At 40.4% G+C, this 18628-nt stretch overlaps 1 protein-coding gene across 6 annotated transcripts in view; it reads right to left on the bottom strand.

Moving 5' to 3' along the window:
• Positions 1 to 18628, bottom strand: part of DCUN1D3 (defective in cullin neddylation 1 domain containing 3) — a 39472-nt gene that overhangs the window by 19576 nt on the left and 1268 nt on the right. For 3 of the 6 annotated variants that reach the window (XM_043560362.1, XM_043560359.1, XM_043560361.1), the window contains exons 2-3: positions 17501 to 17601; positions 14971 to 15057 (exon numbers count right to left, since the gene is read on the bottom strand). The exons of 1 other annotated variant lie outside the window; for it this stretch is intronic. The gene's annotated coding sequence lies outside the window, so the exon portion shown is untranslated. Of the gene's footprint in view, positions 1 to 271; positions 283 to 14970; positions 15058 to 15572; positions 15684 to 17500; positions 17602 to 18628 lie in introns of those variants that run through there. 2 more of the 6 variants (XM_043560363.1, XM_043560364.1) reach the window with 2 other exon arrangements.

Genomic DNA, 18628 nt, shown 5'->3' with positions numbered 1-18628 from the left:
TTTCATAAAACCGATTATGAGGAAATCCTAAAATAAAGCAGCAGTACCATAAGCTCTTTTGGTCATCAGTATCTTTGAAAATCTGATAGGACAGCTTTGGACCCAGAATAATCTGTAGATACATACAAATACACGCAAAGCTTGCATCCAATGACTGAGGTCTATGAAAATACATGGAACTTTTCCAAAATGCATCAGGATTTTATCCACACTGCAACCACATTGGTTCTGTCCATCCAGAAAACCCACTTGCAGATAGTGTAGCTCCTACAGCTGCCCCAGTACAGTCTCATGCCTTCGGAGAAAGGCAGGACATGCTCTGCACACAGATGACTGAGTCTGTACAGTTCAGCTCTGTCTGCGCCCAGCACATACTTAATCACCCGTGCCTCAGTTTTCTCACCTAAAAACTAGGAAAATCAAAGGGTCACCGTGAAGAATAAATGGCTCCTTCGCATCAGGTGGGACTCAGTTCTAATGCTGAGATGCCTTTACTGTTCAACCAACCTCAAATTCCATCTCCATCCAATCTGACACACTATTTTATTTCTTCTCAGCACATTCCACTCTCTGAAATTCTTGTTAACTTACCTGTTGTCTGCTCCCACTACTAGAAGGCAAATGCCACAGGAGCAGGGATTTTATCTTATTCACCTGTTTGTCCTGTGCACCTAAGTTGTGTCACATAAGCAACAGTTTGATAAATATCTGTTGAGTGAATAACAGTCGCTGAGATCTACTGAACGCTTCTATACAAGGCACTCACTAGTCTATGTACATTAAGTGTATTAACTCATGATTGAATAAATGAGGAGTCCAACATACTTAGCACTGTCCCTAGCACAAGTTAGAACTCAACAACTGGTAGCCATTTATACCAATTCTATGATGTTACCAAATACTAAAAGGGGGATAAGCCCTAAGTATGGAGAATTTAATTTCACTTCTCCAGAACTGCTTCCTAAGGTCTAACTTCTCCTGGACTCCTCTCCTCCCAGTACTTCACTACCTTCAGAGAGAAGAGAGAGTAGGAACTGTCCCCTTATTCCCTACCTCATCATTTCCCAGATAATGTAAAACACAGCTTCTCAGCCAGCATATACCACTCTCCACATGCCACAAGCTAATTTTCACCTCAAACCCAAAAAGAGCCAAAGTTAAAGTTGAAATAGAACATGTTCATCCTGTCGAGCCTCTCTTTAACCTGCACCCCAGTCCCTTGGAAAAAATTCACATTAATGATGGATATCAATATCACTCCGGCCTCTCCTTTTAGCAAGGGAGAAAGTCCAAAGAGTTCATTCAAGCCACTGCCATGTGGCACTCTAGGAAGCTCCAAGGGTTTGCCAATCAGGTGAACTCCAGTAAAAAGCCTTCTGGTGCTGGTCTGAACTAGATCTTCTCTACCTCAGTAAACTAAGGCATCACACATTTAAGGTGTTTGGAGATGCAAGAGCAAAACCCAGCAGTTTTCTTGAATACTGCATACTGAACATGAAGGACACACAGCCATTTTATACTGCTATTCCACTGTTGTATTTACTAAAAGTCGCTTGATGACACAGTGGCTTTTAACTCTCAGGGTTCAAGAGCATACCTCATCAAAGATAGTAAGAGATACGGACCATCAAAGTCCTGCATCTCGTTAGAACCACAGGGGACAACGGACTATGTTTTAGATGACAGCAAGAAAAGAAAGGCCAAGAACGAAGGGCCTTCAAAGCTAGATGCATTTGCCAAGAAAGCAAAGGGCAGATTCCACCTCCGCTGGCTGGCAGGCAGGCCCACACATTCTGCTTAACCATGTGAAACAGCTAGCTTTTGCTCTCTCCGCCCCCGGGCCCAGTTATGATATTTGGGTAGCAACACCAGTGACTTTTCTAGGAGAGTGTTTTATAAAAATAGAGCTTCCAATTTTAGGTCTAAAATTGAAAAGAAAAATAGCCAGAATTAGAAATCTGTTTTAACACAATACATTGAAAATTACAAGTTTAAGTGCTGGTAGCTAAGGACGGGGATCACACCACCACATGACTTCTCAGTGAGTCACAAAAGATAGTACCGGTTTGTTGAACAGTGGACACCGGTAATAAGAGTTAAAGAGGTCCACTTGTGTCAGATGATGGAAAACCAAACGGACACTCCTGTATTTGTTTCAGCAATGGCAAAACAAACACAAATGAACGGCAGCAGCAATTTACAAGACAGAAATATTCATACACCTTTTGTGAGGCTAGTCAAAGAGGAAATATTTGAAACCCTGAATATGACTCATTTTTCAAAAGTTAAATCAGTTTAACAAGAAAAAAAGTCCTCTACACTATTAATAAATCACTAACTGAAACATTTCTGGATTTCTAATAGCCATTCTTGATTAACATACCTTTGTGTCAAAGCAAAAGCCAAGTGCAGGCATTTCACAGCAAACTGCTACCCTTTCAGTTATGAGAACCACTCTGGTGGAACTAGATGGGAGCAACAAGAATTAATCTTCAGGCCTAGATGGATACTGTCTTGATAATAAGACAATAAAGACCTCCCCAAAGGGCTTCTGGGTGCCATAAATTATATAACAAATCCACTTCTGCCAGGCAGCCAGGATTAACTCCTATTCACCCAGGGCACTACTCCTCAGTATCACCAACTGGCTTATCAAAATGAAAGTCATCATCCACCACTGCCCTGAGAAAGGCACAGCACGTTTCTCACTGCTCATCAGTTGGCTGACAGCAACTACTCACTGCAAGAGAAATCAACCTAACAATCTTATAAACAAATTTGATACTTGTTTCTTGCAGGCCAAAAGTTTTTTTTAATCCAGAAAGGAAAGTATTTTGTTGGTTTCTCCTCCAGTAAATTCTCCTGACTGAATTTTTATAGGAACTGCCTATGCTGACATTTTATTATAGTAGACAATTTGGGTGTTTTTTTTTTTAATTTTTTTTTTTATTCATTTTTGAAGGAGAGAGAGAGAGAGAGAGACAGAGCATGAGCGGTAGGAGGAGCAGAGAGAGAGAGACACAGAATTCGAAGCAGGCTCCAGGCTCTATGCTGTCAGCACAGAGCCTGACGCAGGGCTCAAACCCACGAACCATGAGATCATGACCTGAGCGGAAGTCAGACGCTCAACCGACTGAGCCATCCAGGCGCACCTATAATAGACAATTTGTTATTTCTATTATGCATTCAAAGCTTGAATGCATTATGTATCCTTTATCCTATTGAACATAAACATTCATGACACCAAAGCAGATAGCCAAAAATAACACGTGCACAGAAGATAAAGGATATTATTATTATTACATCTTAGATTACAAGTTCTAAGAAGGCAGGGAGTGTGCATGGTAACGTGAAAAGAGCTAACTGGCACCTAACAAACATTTTCTAAAGAATAAGCACCTACTTTGTACCAAGCACACCGCACAAATCTACCTACATGCATGGTACTAGCCAGTTTTACACAATCACGTCCACAAATGCTTACATGAGTTTTACAATGTACCACCCAACATTTTCAAAACATTTTACACTAATCCAACAATCATACCCTAGTAGGTAGGTATTATCATTGTTTTATAGATGAGAAAACTAAGACACAGAAAATACCAATAACTTATATAAGGGCACACAGCTAGCAAGTGGCAAAGCTAAAATTCAAACCCATGTTTTACTGTTTTTCATAATTAAGGATAATGCTTTTCAAACCCACAGTTTTTAAAATATGGAAATTTAAACTAACTCTTTCAAAAACCATACTAAAATAGTTTTTTGGGGTGCCTAGCTGGCTCAGTAGGTAAAACATGCAACTCTTGATCTCAGCGTTGTAAGTTCGAGCCCCAAGTTGGGTACAGAGATTACTTAAAAATAAAATCGTTAGGGGTGCCTGGGTGGCTCAGGCAGTTAAGTGTCTGACTCTTGATTTCGGCTCAGGTCATGATCTCACAGTCCTGAGACTGAGCCCCGTGTCGGGCTCTGCACTGGGCATGGAGCCTACTTGGGATTCTCTCTCTCCTCCCCGTCCCCCGTGTGTGCTCTCACCTCTCTTTCAAATAAAATAAAATCTTAAAAAAAATTTTTTTAATGTTTATTTATTTTTTAGAGAGAGGCAGGCAGAGTGTGAGCAGGGGAGGGGCAGAGAGAGAGAGAGACACAGAATCTGAAACAACTCCAGGCTCTGAGCTGGCAGCACAGAGTCCAATGTGGGGCTTGAACCCACAAACCATGAGACCATGACCCGAGCCAAAGTCAGACGCTTAACCAACTGAGCCACTCAGGCGCCCCAAAATAAATTCTTAAAAAAAAATTTTTTAAATAAAATGAATAGTTTTTTGTGTGGTATGTATAAGCTTTCAGTTACTGTGAAATGAGAGACAGAACAAGATCAGTGCCTTCCACTTTAACTGCAGCCTTCAGTGAGAATGAACACTACCCCCTGACCAAATACACATGTAAATACACATATAACTCAAAAGTTTCATGAAGCAATATTTACCTTACCCTCACTTCTAGGATGCACTATAATTTATTCCTTTTCTTTAATTTGGTTTTTAACTTTTGATTATACTCACTAGATATGACCCACAGTGAGAAACTCTCAAGATCAAACTTAAAGGTCCCCTTCAATAGCCTTATTGTGCCAGACAGAATACTAGGCATTTTAGAGTCATGACAGCAGTTAATCCCCACATCTACCCTACGAAGTTGGTACTGCTGATACACTGAAATAATCTCAGAAAAAACCCACTTTACCCAAATCCCTACACTGTGGCACAGAAAAGCTCACCAAATGGTCCATCTGCTCCCCCAGTTTCCCAGGTTCTTTTCAGTGAGGTGGGGAAATGTGTCTATTTCTGGCCAATGAGCTGTAGGCAGTTGTGATTCTTACCGTTTCTAACCCTAAACACTGAGCTGGCACGTGACATCTCAGCCATCTTTTCCCCTGCCATGGTTACCAAGATAGTACACAAGAGTGGAATCTCCATTAGCCTGGGCCTCTGAGTGACTGTATAGAACAGGGCACCCTTCAGCCTACTGACCCATGCGGGACATCCAAACAATAAAGTTTTATCAGATTAAGGCCGACTTTGTAAATTCTTACTCTTGACTATCTACCCATCCTCAGTAATTCTACAGTTCAGGCCCCTGACATCTTTATTGGAGCACCCTCACAAATAGTTTCCCTACTTCTGGGATTGCTCCCTCCAACCTCTTTCACACTGTCACTGGAATGATCTTTTACACACACACACACACACACACACACACACACACACACACACACTTGACTATGCTGCGTCCCTACTCAAAATTATTTAATAGTTCCCCTTCACCTACAAAACACAATCCCAAACTCAATAAGGCATACAAAGAAAGCCCTTCTGAGTCTGGCCTCAACTACTGTCATTCTCCCCATCTCATATATTCCCCATCCCTCAGCCATAAACACCTGCCATTCCCCAAAATGCCACGGCTTCTCATGCTTAGGTTTACACATCCTGTTACCTCTACTGAACGCCATCTCACTCTCTGGTCTATGTCTGTCAAGCTCAGCTGAGATTTTTACCTCCCACAGGACTCCTCTCCTGACTCCTTCAAGCTGACCTAGAGCCTTTCTGCCCCTCCACATCTTCATTTATGGCACTGATATTTTTTGGCAACGGTTTTACATTTTCTAGTTGTTCTTATGTCACTTTTCCTACCACATCATAAGGGCCTTAAGAACAAGATACACAAAAGGCACTTAAATGTACCGGAATGAATAGCTGGCAACCTATAAACACATGTTGTGCATCCAATCCTAGTGTCAGTCCTTTAAGAAAAATTCAGACCACACACACTTCATTTTGAATACAATGGTGAAAGCATCTAATCTGAAGGCCAAATTTTTCTAGGTTACAAAGCTAGTTTTGAGTTTCAGAAGTTCCCTATGAATGATCCACATCCTGTCTGGGAAAGCTGGTCCCCTTCTCATATACGTCTAATTTGAAAACTATATAGGATGGTTCTTAGAATATCTTGCATCTGTTTGGAAACTGAGAGTGCTATTAACAGTGTGTTTTTAAAAGTTTTGTTGGGGCGCCTGGGTGGCTCCGTCAGTTAAGCGTCCGACTTCGGCTCAGGTCATGACCTTGCGGTTTGTGAGTTCAAGCCCTGCGTCGGGCTCTGTGCTGACACCTCAGAGCCTGGAGCCTGCTTCCAATTCTGTGTCTCCCTCTCTCTCTGCCCCTCCCCTGTTCATGCTCTGTCTCTCAATAATAAATAAACATTAAAAAAATTAAAAATAAAAGTTTTGTTCTGTTAAGCTGCGACTGTAATCAAAAGCTCTTTCACTTCATTGGGCTGAGTCAGAAGCATTAAATGTAGAAGACCTGCAGAACTTGGTGTTGAGGGAGTCAACTTAAGCATTGTATGCAAATAGTAAAGCGACAAATCAGACTGAGGGGAAACTTAGGCCAAACTACACAGAGGGAAGGAAAAACTGTATCCTTCCAAATGGGGAAAAGGCAACTGGAAAGATTTTTACCTGTTGCATAACATTTTATTATCTCTTTCTGCTAGGCCGAGCAATGGTTTTGAGCTGGAACTTAGAAAAGCAAATGCCCTGACAAACTAAGTAATTCTGGTTCTTTGATTAGGGAGGTTTAGAGTTAAGAGTTAAAGCCGGCAATTATTATTTTTTTTTTTTACTTCAAGTTACCATGAAAGTTCAATTTCCAACAAGAATTAAAATGTTAGTCTTCCATGAGAACACCAGAGTAAGTCGTCTTACTTCCAGTAAGTGCTGGAAACATGGAAGAATGACTTGAGAAGGTTTGGAACTCTACCACTGTTTGTACATCTTTCATTCTGACTCTAAATTACATTTTATCTTTTTAAATGTGTGATCTTGAATGCTTACACTTCTGTGGAGATTCTACTACCATGGAGATAATTATTTGTATGACTGGGAAAGAATAGTATTTCATGGGGCTCTCATCTTTAAAGGCCCAACGACTCAGCTGCCCACAAGATATCTTAACCAAGACTCATTGATCCAATGGCAATTTTCCAAGAAGAGAAAGAAATAAACAACCTCACTCTAGCTTTGCAAATCCTAGTCTACAGACCAAGGGCAAATGTCACGACTCCTCTCCATCCCCTTTTAGGATTTCCCCCGACTCACCAGCAATAATATATAAGTAATGACTAAACTCTGCGCCAAGGAAAATGGACTCTGAAAGACATCTACAATGAGTAAGGTAGTCTTGTGAATCTGCACAAAGAATGAATGTCATCTATGTCATGAAACAGATTTTACTGGAGAAAAAAAGATTTTTTAATCCTGCAAAATCATAGGCCTGAGTAAAGGCTTTTTCCCTTTCCCAGTGTGCCCAATACCGCAAGTCACCACTTCTCTCAGGAGACAAAACTGTATGAATGACAAAACGAAAATTTACCAAGTATTGAGGGCTTGTGGCTTGGAACGTTAGATTTACCTCAGTTGGGAAACATCTGAAGAGTTTCTCATTATGAAACCAAGTAGAAACTCTGTATTAAATAAATGAAGGAGGAAAATCATCTTGGGCTACATCATTGTCACCACTGTGCTCAATTTTGACCTCATCTTGACTAGATAACACATAGCACGAAAGGTAATAGACACGGAACCATCTTTATAGCAATTCTTTTAAATTACAATTTGAAACATTAAACTATTACATGGAACTATACCAGATGCATGGGCCTTTATGCTGAAGTAATTACAGAACACTATCACTTGCAGAACACTGGCCAACAAGCAAAGTAGATAATGAAAGATGACAGTGTGAAGATACACAGAAAATGTCAAGGGAACACAGGTAATTAAGGTTCAAAACAAAACAAAAAAACAATCTCAAGAAAACAGACTACATGTGAAAGCAACTTTCTTGGCTCCTATTATGCAATCAAGATTTCAGTTTTATTCTAGGGTTTTACTTAAAAAGAAAGCACCTCCCACAATACTTTTGTTTCTTTCTTTCTTTTTTTTTTTTAAACCATTGCTCAGTTTACTTCTCAAGACCCCCATTGAGTTATGAGCCAATAAAACAAAAGTGAAATAAAATTTTAAATAAAGCTTGTCTCCGTGTTTAACTTCATTTTAGGGCAGGTGTCACACTATACCTTTAAAGAAGTTACCAGTAAGATTAAGATAGGGCACAGCCTCAGCCTTCCAGAACCTAGAATACATGCACTAGCATGCATTCAAGAGAGAGGGCTGGCAATAAATAAATAAATAAATAAATAAATAAATAAATAGTAAGTAGATAGATCGATAAATAAATAAGTAAGAGTGAGAGAGAGCACGAGGGTTGGCTTTTTCTCCCTCCCCAACAGAATAGGTCAGAATCCTAGCTGCTTCTATGGGGAGTCCCAACCTCAAAAAGTGAAAGGAAAAAAGATCAATCCAGGTTGTAGGAAAACTGCTTAGAGTGAAAGAGAAAGCATTACTACTTATTTTTCATTCGTTAAAAAAAAAGCCACCACTACTAACATCTACAATATTTTAAATTCTATACAGCCTACTTACAGATATCTTCACCATGAATGCAGAAATAGAAATTTGTCAATTTGCTTGAGTGAGGCAAGTCTTTAAATCCACTCAAATTTGAACCTGTTCTGCTGTGTCCCCCAGAGGACTTCATGAAGGTGTGGCACTGGAGCAGAATTAATGAACCTTAGAATTACAAACTTCAGCCTTTCCTAGACAGCCTTTATGATCTTACATATCCATTTACCATCAACTATTGTTCACCCAATATTTTTCTTAAAAGCATAAAAAAATCATATCCACTTTAATATTATCTTAAGCAACACTATCCATGAAGTCACAGGTCTGGGCATGCTAGTTTTGTTTTCATTAATACACAGTAAAATACAGAACTAGTAAACAAAAAGGTCTCATCTGTGTACCACCAAAAATCTTATGTACCATCAATAGTACAAAAAAAAACACTTTTGCGTGCTCATTTCAGCAGCATATACACTAAAAATATAACCAAAGCCACACTGTGCGAAACAGTGATTTCATCTCAAATCCTTTATGTCACAGTTAAGGAAACAGACTCAAAGAGGGCCTGTAACTTGCTCAAAAATACAGAATAACTGGTGGTGGAGCCCAGACTAGGATCTAAGTCCAGTGGTGGTCCCACCAGAGTAGAATCTCCAGATGGGTGAGCTACAGGGAGAATTAGAGAGCTGGCCTTAGGGGAGTTCACCAACAACTGAACCTCAAGCAGCTGGTAAGCCCTTTACCAGTGTATCTGGGCTTTTCACTTTCTCTGAGAAGCACACACACAACATAGTACTTGGCTAGCTGACTCTCCAAGGTTTTTCTAGACTGGCTGAAATAGACTTGCTGTTTCCTTCCCAAAGTCTCATGTGATTATGCCCAATTCAATGCACTCAAGGTATACTGCAAAAGATAAAAATGTCTCCTGGATCAGTTTCCCTTTTTTTTGGTTTAACAGTACCTTTGCTACTGAGCCCCAGTGCCCATTGCTAGACTCCTGCATGCTCTATAGTTTCAGGGAGATTTTCCATCTCTTAGTTTTAGGCCAGCTCTGGAAATGGGCTGGAAGTTTCCATCACAGAGTCACTCCTATACTTCCCAGATACCCAGAGCAGGTTTTATTTTCAAGTGACAGATAACCTGTGTCTACTGTGTGCCCAGCAATGTTTTATACGCTGTCCTATATGTCTCCCTATAAAAGGAAGTAAAATGATATAGTTCCTGGCCCCTTGGGACGTGCCAACCCAGGTGAGCTTAGCTATGTATGCACATAGCTAATAACAGCTGATGTTCTTAGATTATATATATATATATATACACACACACACACACATATATATTCGCATGCCAGGCACGGTGCCAAAGCCTTCAAATGGACTGTCTTACTGACTTACAAGTATTTGCTATGATTATCCTCCCTTTATACATGAAAAATATAAAAATGAGACTTAGAGATGTTAAGTGGCTCATCCAAGATCAACATTTAAGTAGGTGGTAAAGTTCAGACTAAAACCCAGACTAGGCTGATGCTCTTAACCAGTGCACTACGTACACCTGAATCTTTTTAACGTCACACCAAAAGAAAACATGAATATTGTGTAATTGATTTCTTATTAAGGGAGCTCATTTCTTGCACTAGGCAAGTCTAGAGCTACAGCATCTGTGAAATCCAAGAAACTATAACACATTCTGAGTATGCCATTTCATATTGACTGAGGGAGAAGTTTGTTCTTTTGTAATCTGAAGCTATTTAATTTGCACTCTCTTGACCAAAACCTCCATCAAATTAACAGTAAATGCATACTGTTACTTCTCACCTAAATTAACTTTAGGTAGCCTTCTCTAGGTAGCATCTACTTATGGAATGCAAAGCTGGATTATTAGTGTAGTAGAATAAAAAAATATATTTGGTCTTTGTCCCCAGTTTGTGCCAGAGCTCCTAAAACTCTTGGTATGTCCTTACAGATAGACGTGTCCTTTGTTATTCATAAGGATCCTGGTTGGACCACACTGGAACTTATGCTAATGAGGTGACTCAGGGTGGGCCCTTAGACACCTTCAAGGCAGAGGCTGGCCTCACCAGAAAGAGCAGACACAAGATTAAAAGGTTGGAACTTTCAGCCTCATCTCCAGACCACAGGGAAGGGGAGCAAAGGGTGGCTGGAGTTTAATCACCAGGCTGATGATTCAATCAGTTATGACTACATCAAGGAACCTCAACTGAAACTAAAACCAGGCTAGGGGAGCTCCAGGCTTGGTGAACACACTGGTGTACTGGGAGGCAGCAATAACCAAGGGGGGACATGCAAGCTGTACCAATTCAGATCTTGTCTTATGCCCCTCTTCCAATTGGCTGTTCCTGGTTTGTATCCTTTATAGTGAAACTGTAATCATAAATACACTTTCCCCAGTTCTGTGAGTCAAATGTTCTGGCAATTATTGAACCTGGGGGAGGGAGGTTGTGAGGAACCCCAAATTTTTAGCCCGTCAGGCAGCAGTGCAGGTACTCTGGGGCTACCTGATACTTGTGGCTGTTATCTGAAGTGGGGCAATCTTATGAGACTGAAACATTAACTTGTGGGGTATGCACTCACTCCAGGCAGTTTGTGTCAGAATTGAATTGTTGGACACTCAGGTTGTGTCAGAGAATTGTTGTTGGAACATAATTAATAACCTCAGAAAAAGAGGTTTACGTTAAAACCAATCTAACTGGTGCTCAGAAGCCACTTCCCTGCTTGATCTAATCATTAAATCTATAGCTGTCACCAATTCAGAGCACTACCTGACATTTTCAGTGCAAGCAGAAAATATGGCTCTATGGACAGATCTGCAGGTACCTGGTAGAATAAAATTTCTTTTAAAAGAAGAAAGCTCATGGACTAATTTGACCTGCTAAAGAAAACATGGAATGTTGTAGAAATTGAAACCAAAAATGATTATTCTTTAATAATTTAAGTTGTGATTTATTCCACATTTATTATAGTCTCCATGAGATTCTCTCCCATGAGAGAATCACGAATTACCTCGATAGTTTACATTAACTGTTCCCTCTGGATAGCAGATGATGCTAAATGACAATCACCACCCCCTAGTATTTGCTTCATTTGTACTTTTACCCAAACTCTAATGTGACCAAGGACATTACATTCCCTCCTGTTTACCAACTTCTGATTTGTCAAAAGTAAAATCAAAAGAGACAGAGATCTCAAAAAACTTAGGCCAGCACTCAGTAAGCAATCTTTAAGACCAATCTGGTCAAACCAGATACTGCATCCCTGCATTCACCCCTCCCCATCAGAAATATACTTTCCAGTAATGAGAGAGAACACTTGTGGTCAGAGACCTGGTCAGGGCCCCTGGATTACCCAACTCCACAGGTTCCCCGTCCCTCTCCTTGGGAACACTGTTCCCTGAAGTTGGGCAATCTTGTGGGCCTGCTCCTTCCCTACCCACTCTTCCCCCCCTAAGTGCCATAGTTAGCGTTTTCTACCCTTTCCCAGTTGGACCACCAATGGACATTTCTCTTCACCCTATATATACACCCAGTCCACAATACCACTACCACCACCCTGACCACCTCGCCTTCCCAAAGTCCTTCCCTACACACCCTCTTCTTCCACCACTGAACCCACCTATCTAAATGCCTTCAGGGGTGCCTGGGTGGCGCAGTCGGTTAAGCGTCCGACTTCAGCCAGGTCACGATCTCACGGTCCGTGAGTTCGAGCCCCGCGTCAGGCTCTGGGCTGATGGCTCAGAGCCTGGAGCCTGTTTCCGATTCTGTGTCTCCTTCTCTCTCTGCCCCTCCCCTGTTCGTGCTCTGTCTCTCTCTGTCCCAAAAATAAATAAACGTTGAAAAAAAAAAATTTTTTTTTTAAATAAATGCCTTCAGGGGGCACTTCAGTGGCTCAGTCAGTTGAGCTTCCGACTCTTGATTTCAGCTCTATTTCAGCTCGGGTCATATTCTTGGGTTTGTGGGACTGAGCGCTGTGTTGGGGGAGGCTGCTTGGGATTCTCTCTCTCTCTCTCTCTCTCTCTCTCTCTTCTCTCTGCCCCTCCCCCCCCAAGTAAATAAACAGTAAAATAAAATAAAATAAAATAAAATAAAATAAAATAAAATAAAATAAAATAAAATAAAATGAAATAAAATAAAAGCCTTCAAAAGTCTTTAGACTTTTCTCTTTCATAAAATGTTAGGAAACCCGCAAACTTTTCCTTACCATAGGCATTAGCCATAACCAACTGTTTTGAGTAAATGACTGAACAAATGACTAGTTGTTTCAAAAAAAACTAATTTACTAGAGAAAAAGAACCATGGAAACATTCTAAAAAATGGAAACAGGGCATTCACTCTATCACTTCTCACTTTTGAATTCTACTCGGAAGCAACAAAGTGTCATTCGAACTGAGAAAAATGTCTCCTCTGAGGACCTGGGAATTCCAGCGTATCCACGATCCTGCCACCTAGAACCCAGGCTACTAGAGTGCCAGCCCTCACTGCAGTGGATTCCTACCCTTCCCTTTCAGTTTAAAGAGCAGCCACTAGGTAATCAAGTAGATATAAAGCTAGAGTTTAACTGAAAACAAATTTGCTTCACAAAGAAAAAAAGAAAAAAAAAAAGGAATGTGGCCATTGTAGTTCTTTCCCAGAGCTGTTCTAAAACTGTTCTGTCAATGGATATACCCAGGTTTTCCTGTTCGGATTCCAGGGCAAGTCACTGGGAAAAGGAAGTAGTGTATTTGGTTCAGCATTTTGAATAGGTATTCTCTACAGCCCACTGGCTTAAGAAATTACAGAGATAAAGCCTCAACTCCTATTTGAGAGAACTACTGTCACTTTCAGGAATACTGAGGAGAAAGGGCCAGCTACTTACAGGTGCCATTACTCACTTATAGCCTCATTTCGCATATGCTTCAAAGGTGGTTATAAGGAGTCTTCTCTGAAAGAACAGCAGTTTGTGACAAAATGTTTGAGTAAAGAACTAAGAATATATAAAAGACCAAGCAGCAAGGATTTCAATTCAACTCAAACAAAGTGCCTACAAAGACACATATGAAGTAAAGTAAATGAGAAAACAAAATTAGCACAAAGAAGGCCCGATTCTAGTCCTATAGTTGCCAGTACTCCGCTCTGTAACTTCAAGCAAGTTTACTGTAACCTTTCTAGATTTCCATTTCCCGACTAAATCACCACTTTTCAACCTGTTTTTGGTCTCAGAACGTTTTGTTCCATTGAAATCTTCTGTGGAAGCCCAATATAAGAGAATATTAAAGTTAACTTTCACAGAGTGAAGCACAGTGGGCTGAAATGGAAGGGAGACAGCAAAACTCCCTCATCCCAACCACAAATGTACTCCAGCAACGACCCACAAGAGCTCCACAGAGCCCAGTTTGAAACAAACACCACACCAGATAGTAAGGTTCTTTGAGGGTCTTTTTCCGGCTTCTTCCTAAACTGGAGAAAGAGGAATGAACTGCATTCAATACATTAAATGCTATCACTTGACTCTTACTCAGAATCAAAATTATAGATCACACACCAACCCACTTTAAGCCAACACTGGAGAGACCAAACCCTTCATCAACCAACAAGAACTAAAAACTAGAACCAAACCCTGCTGTCCTGATAGGTGGAAGCAATCTATTAATAAAATAAGGGGAGGCAAGTCTTTCCAGCACACTGTCTCCTAGAATGACAAGCAGAGACTGGGGCAGTAGCTACAAAAGATGCTAAACAACTCTCCAAAAACAGAAGTCCTACACTATGCAGGGGGTACTATCCAAGATCCTCTGTCAGTCATATCTGGTCTGGCCTCAGTTACAGAATTATTTCCGGTCCTCAAGTCCTCAGGTTGAGCCCTCCAGCAGAGCATGGCACAACAGGGACAAAGAGAATGTTTCCTATAGCAATCTAAGCTTCCACACTGCAATTCAGCCCAAAACCCAACAACACAGCACAGCTCAAAGGATAGTCCTGAGCAAAGCCACACCCTCAGGAAGTCAGGAGGAGTCATTAACATGATGCCTACCTTTCCATGCACTCAGGCTGGTATATGGGCACTGGCCATAGGTGGCTTATTTTGCCACAAGGGCTAATCACCATCTCAACACTGACTTACTGATCTTCCCTATTCTGATGTACAGTATTTAAATAAAGTTTCATTCACACACATCTAAAAGAAGATCATGTGGGACTTTCTTTCCCCCTCCCATTTTTTCCTTTCAGCACATCACAACTTCAAAGAATTTGAAGTTTGAGCTTCCAACCCTTTTTCTCATTATTTTATTAAATTAATATGTTGAGTTATACTTTGTAATCGTTAATTAAATGGTGAGGTACTGTGATAATCTCTTTGTTCTCCCAAAAGAAATAAGACCTTCCATCACCTAGAAAAACAGACACAAGAACCAGTGAAACTAGATTTGAAGTGAAAGACACTAACTCAAACTCACTGGTCCTTTGTACAAAGAGCTTCAGAACACTGTGCAACATTTAGGGAGAACTGATCCTGGTTCACTGGTATCAACATCTGTAAAGAGACACAAAGAAGTAATTGTAAGTTATCAAGAGCTGGGGAAATAGGAGTTACCACGTAATTACCATTGTTTCAATCTGAGTTACCACATCTTCACCTCAAAACAACTGGCAGCCAGTGTACAATTAACTCTTACTACAGCACAGATACCAAAACAGCAAAATCAGATTAATTTTAAGTCTATTGCAATACAGCTCCAAAACTAAGTGGCATCAACTGGCCTCCTAGGTTGCCCACCTCTCAGAAGAGTTTGTCCAAAAGACCCCAAAGTTCAAGAAAGAAATCAACTGGTACCCTAGATTAAAAGGCCAGCTCAACTCCAAGACTCCACATTCATTTAGATTGGTGGATTCTTTCCCCAAACACAATCAGTGGCCAACGTAGGAGTCAATGGCTTCTCCCCATGTTCAAGTCCCCTCCTACATATCCACCCCCTTTCAGAAATTAGAAAAGAGCCACTAGTCTACAAACTAGCTGATAATATTTCAACCTACAGGATATTTTCATACCTGAGTTATAATAAGCCATTGAAATGAAGATGAATAGTAGACAGCTTAATAATCCATTGGCCAGAGCATCTGAAGCCCAGCATTAGCATACAAAGTCCAAAACTCTTTAACCTAGACATATATATATATATATATATATATATATATATATATTTAACCTATATATATTATATATATATTTAACCTATATATTTAACCTATATATATTATATATATATCATCAGTTCTCCAATCTTTGACTTAGTCTGCAGTACAGAAGAGTGGAGTCTATTGTTTTCCTGGTCCTAGCTGTTCACTTCAGTCACTTGCTTGCTAACTAAAAGACTTTCCATTGGTATTCAAGTCGGAATTCAGTAATTCAGTACCAGGCTCTATTCCACCCCCCTCATTACCCTGAGGACTGCCCAGCAAGCCCTATTCGTTAGTTCTGGCAATCCACCTACCAATTCTACTAAAGTAGCAGAACTTAAAACAGGTGACAAGTCCTCAATTTCAGATTTGTTTTCCCCCAAACACTAAAAGGTTTTACTTAGCATTTCTAATACCGACTTTACTACAAACAGCCCAAGCAACATTTAAGTCTCTCAACCACATGGCTCAAAGGGCCAATTCACTCAAAGAACACACTAGTCACTGTTGTGGGGTTCAAAAGAAGAAAACAGCGTATTCTTTCTGTTTCAGCCCACTGTGACATGGCAGAAGAGGGCCAAATCAAGGAGGAGTCCTGATTGGGCTTCTCAAGTGGACAATCTGGTCAAGGTGAGGCTGAAAAGCAGCTGACTATTGGAGATGAATGGCCCCAACAGAAGGCAAAAGTAGGTTACATCCCCTGGTTACATGCCAGCCCAAAGATGCCGACATAGTGGGATTCAGCCCACAATGGTCATTTATCTACTGTAATCCACCGAGTGAACTTTTAGCACCAACCTACACCTCAGCTCAGTGTTATTAGTCATCAGGCAGACCAGACAAGAGTGGAAATGTTGCAACATAAAACCTGCCTCCCTACAAAAAACAACTTCAAACTTAGATCCTGATGGACATCTTTGTAGACCAACGGGGTTATATTATTATCACTTGCCCAACCTTCAACCCTAAATTCATACACAGCTGGAAGCAAAGGAGGATTCATTTACTAGAACATATTCAGGGTACCCACTATGCAATTTTAAATAGCATACAAGACAAAATCCTCTAAGGAGAAAAAGTGTGCTCTCAGTTGAACATTTTGTTGAATTCTGAACACAGCTTGACATTTATCTGCCAGAAAAGACCCAGGTGACCACAGACGGCTCCTCTCCCACTCTCAGCAGGGCAACTTTTTTTTTTTTTAATTGCCAACAGTCCAACAGTACCTGCAAAACAGTAAGTGATAATACTCTACGAAAGGAAATAGAATTGATCAGAAAGGAGCATCACTTTCTATTTCCTTCTTCTTGCTCTTATTTTGCCTACCTGTTCTGAGCCTAGCCTCTACCTCTCTGACCTAGACTTTTTTCATTTCCTCTTTGCTCACTAGGCTCTGGCTGTTACTGCCTCCTCTTTCCCATCCTCCCTCACCTCCCTACCCCCTTTCCACCCCACCCCTTTCTTCCCAGACCCTGGAACTTGCCAAAGTCACTTCAGCCAGTTTCTGCACTAGCTAGTCCAAGAAGCTGGAAGGCTTTTCCCCTATACTTGCATGGCTGGCTTCTTTTTATTTAAAGCTCAGCTTGAGTGTTACCTCCTCAAGAAAGGTCTTCCTTGACTGCATCCCAATCACTTTCTATCACATCACTCTACTTCCTTCAGCATTTATTAAAATCTGATTTATTTGCTTATTTATTCTCTGTCCCCACACTCTCTAATGTAAGCTCCATGAAAGCTCAGACCTTATGCTTGTGTTCACCTTTGCCCACCCAGAACCCAAAATACTGGCTAGCACTTACTTGCTCGTCAATAATGCTTGCTGAATGAATGAATTTTGGACTTTTTATACAATGGTTCCAAATCAATTGTGAGAACAGTAGTCATTCTTTTTGTTACAGTTCTGTGAAACACATAAACAAGCTGTTACTTGTACAATCAAGGCATTAAATATTCTGTTTTATCAGGCTTGAAAGCCCTAATGAGTCGGATGGGACCCGTTATGATAATTCTCCTAGCAATATGCACATAAACTCAGTTATAGAGGGCCAGGATTTATGGACACTTTCTAATCAAAGGATCCCTAATATTTAGGCACTATCTATTAAAGTTCTTCAGAAAACACAGTTCAACATTCAACAGATTTCCAAAGAAAATATCAACACCAAAATAGGAATTCTTACATTTCACTCTAAAACTTCTAAGACAAGCTAAAAGAGCACTACTTGGTGATTTTTTTTTTTTTTAAACCAAGAGAACATCCATAAAGAGGTCTTTCCAGTCATTACCTGCCTTGTTCAAATAATTTTTGCACATCCGTTATTGGTTTGTATTCTTCTTTAAAACAACACACCACATTTTCTCATTTAAGACCACCTATACACAAAGAATCAGCTAAATAAGATGGAAATCAGCACAAATCATATGTGCCACTGAAGACCTGTGTGACCAACAAATGTAGAAAAAGATTAAAAACCTATTGTCCAACCGCAGAAACAAAAAAGTAATATGGGGTTTTCTGTTCTCTGAAGTGCATCATGAAGTGTGGGTGGAGAGAAACACAGAAATCCAGAATTAGCCTAACATCAAATCATTTTGGGAAGAGTTGACAACATGTAAATTCCTCACACATAAAGTATTTAGAACAAGAGACTTTGATTCCTGGGCTATGATGCCATTTAGGAATCCTTGCAAGGCCTTAGGAATTCCAGTATTCATAGGAGAAAATGCTCATCTTAATTTGGAGCTACCAGGCATTGAGAGGTACTCCCAATGTGACACAGCCTGTAACTGAAGTATTACAAAGCTTGCAGTAAGATCTGGGATAGAGGCTGAACACCAAATTCGAAAGAGGTAATCAAGGTACCAAGTGACATAAAGGGGGGGGGAAAAAAAAAGAAAAAAGAAAAACCACCATGATTACCACCTAG

This window comes from Prionailurus bengalensis, chromosome E3 (genome assembly GCF_016509475.1).
Source record: "Prionailurus bengalensis isolate Pbe53 chromosome E3, Fcat_Pben_1.1_paternal_pri, whole genome shotgun sequence".
Classification (NCBI taxonomy): Eukaryota; Metazoa; Chordata; class Mammalia; order Carnivora; family Felidae; genus Prionailurus; species Prionailurus bengalensis.
This window is presented reverse-complemented; position numbering and strand designations above follow the sequence as displayed.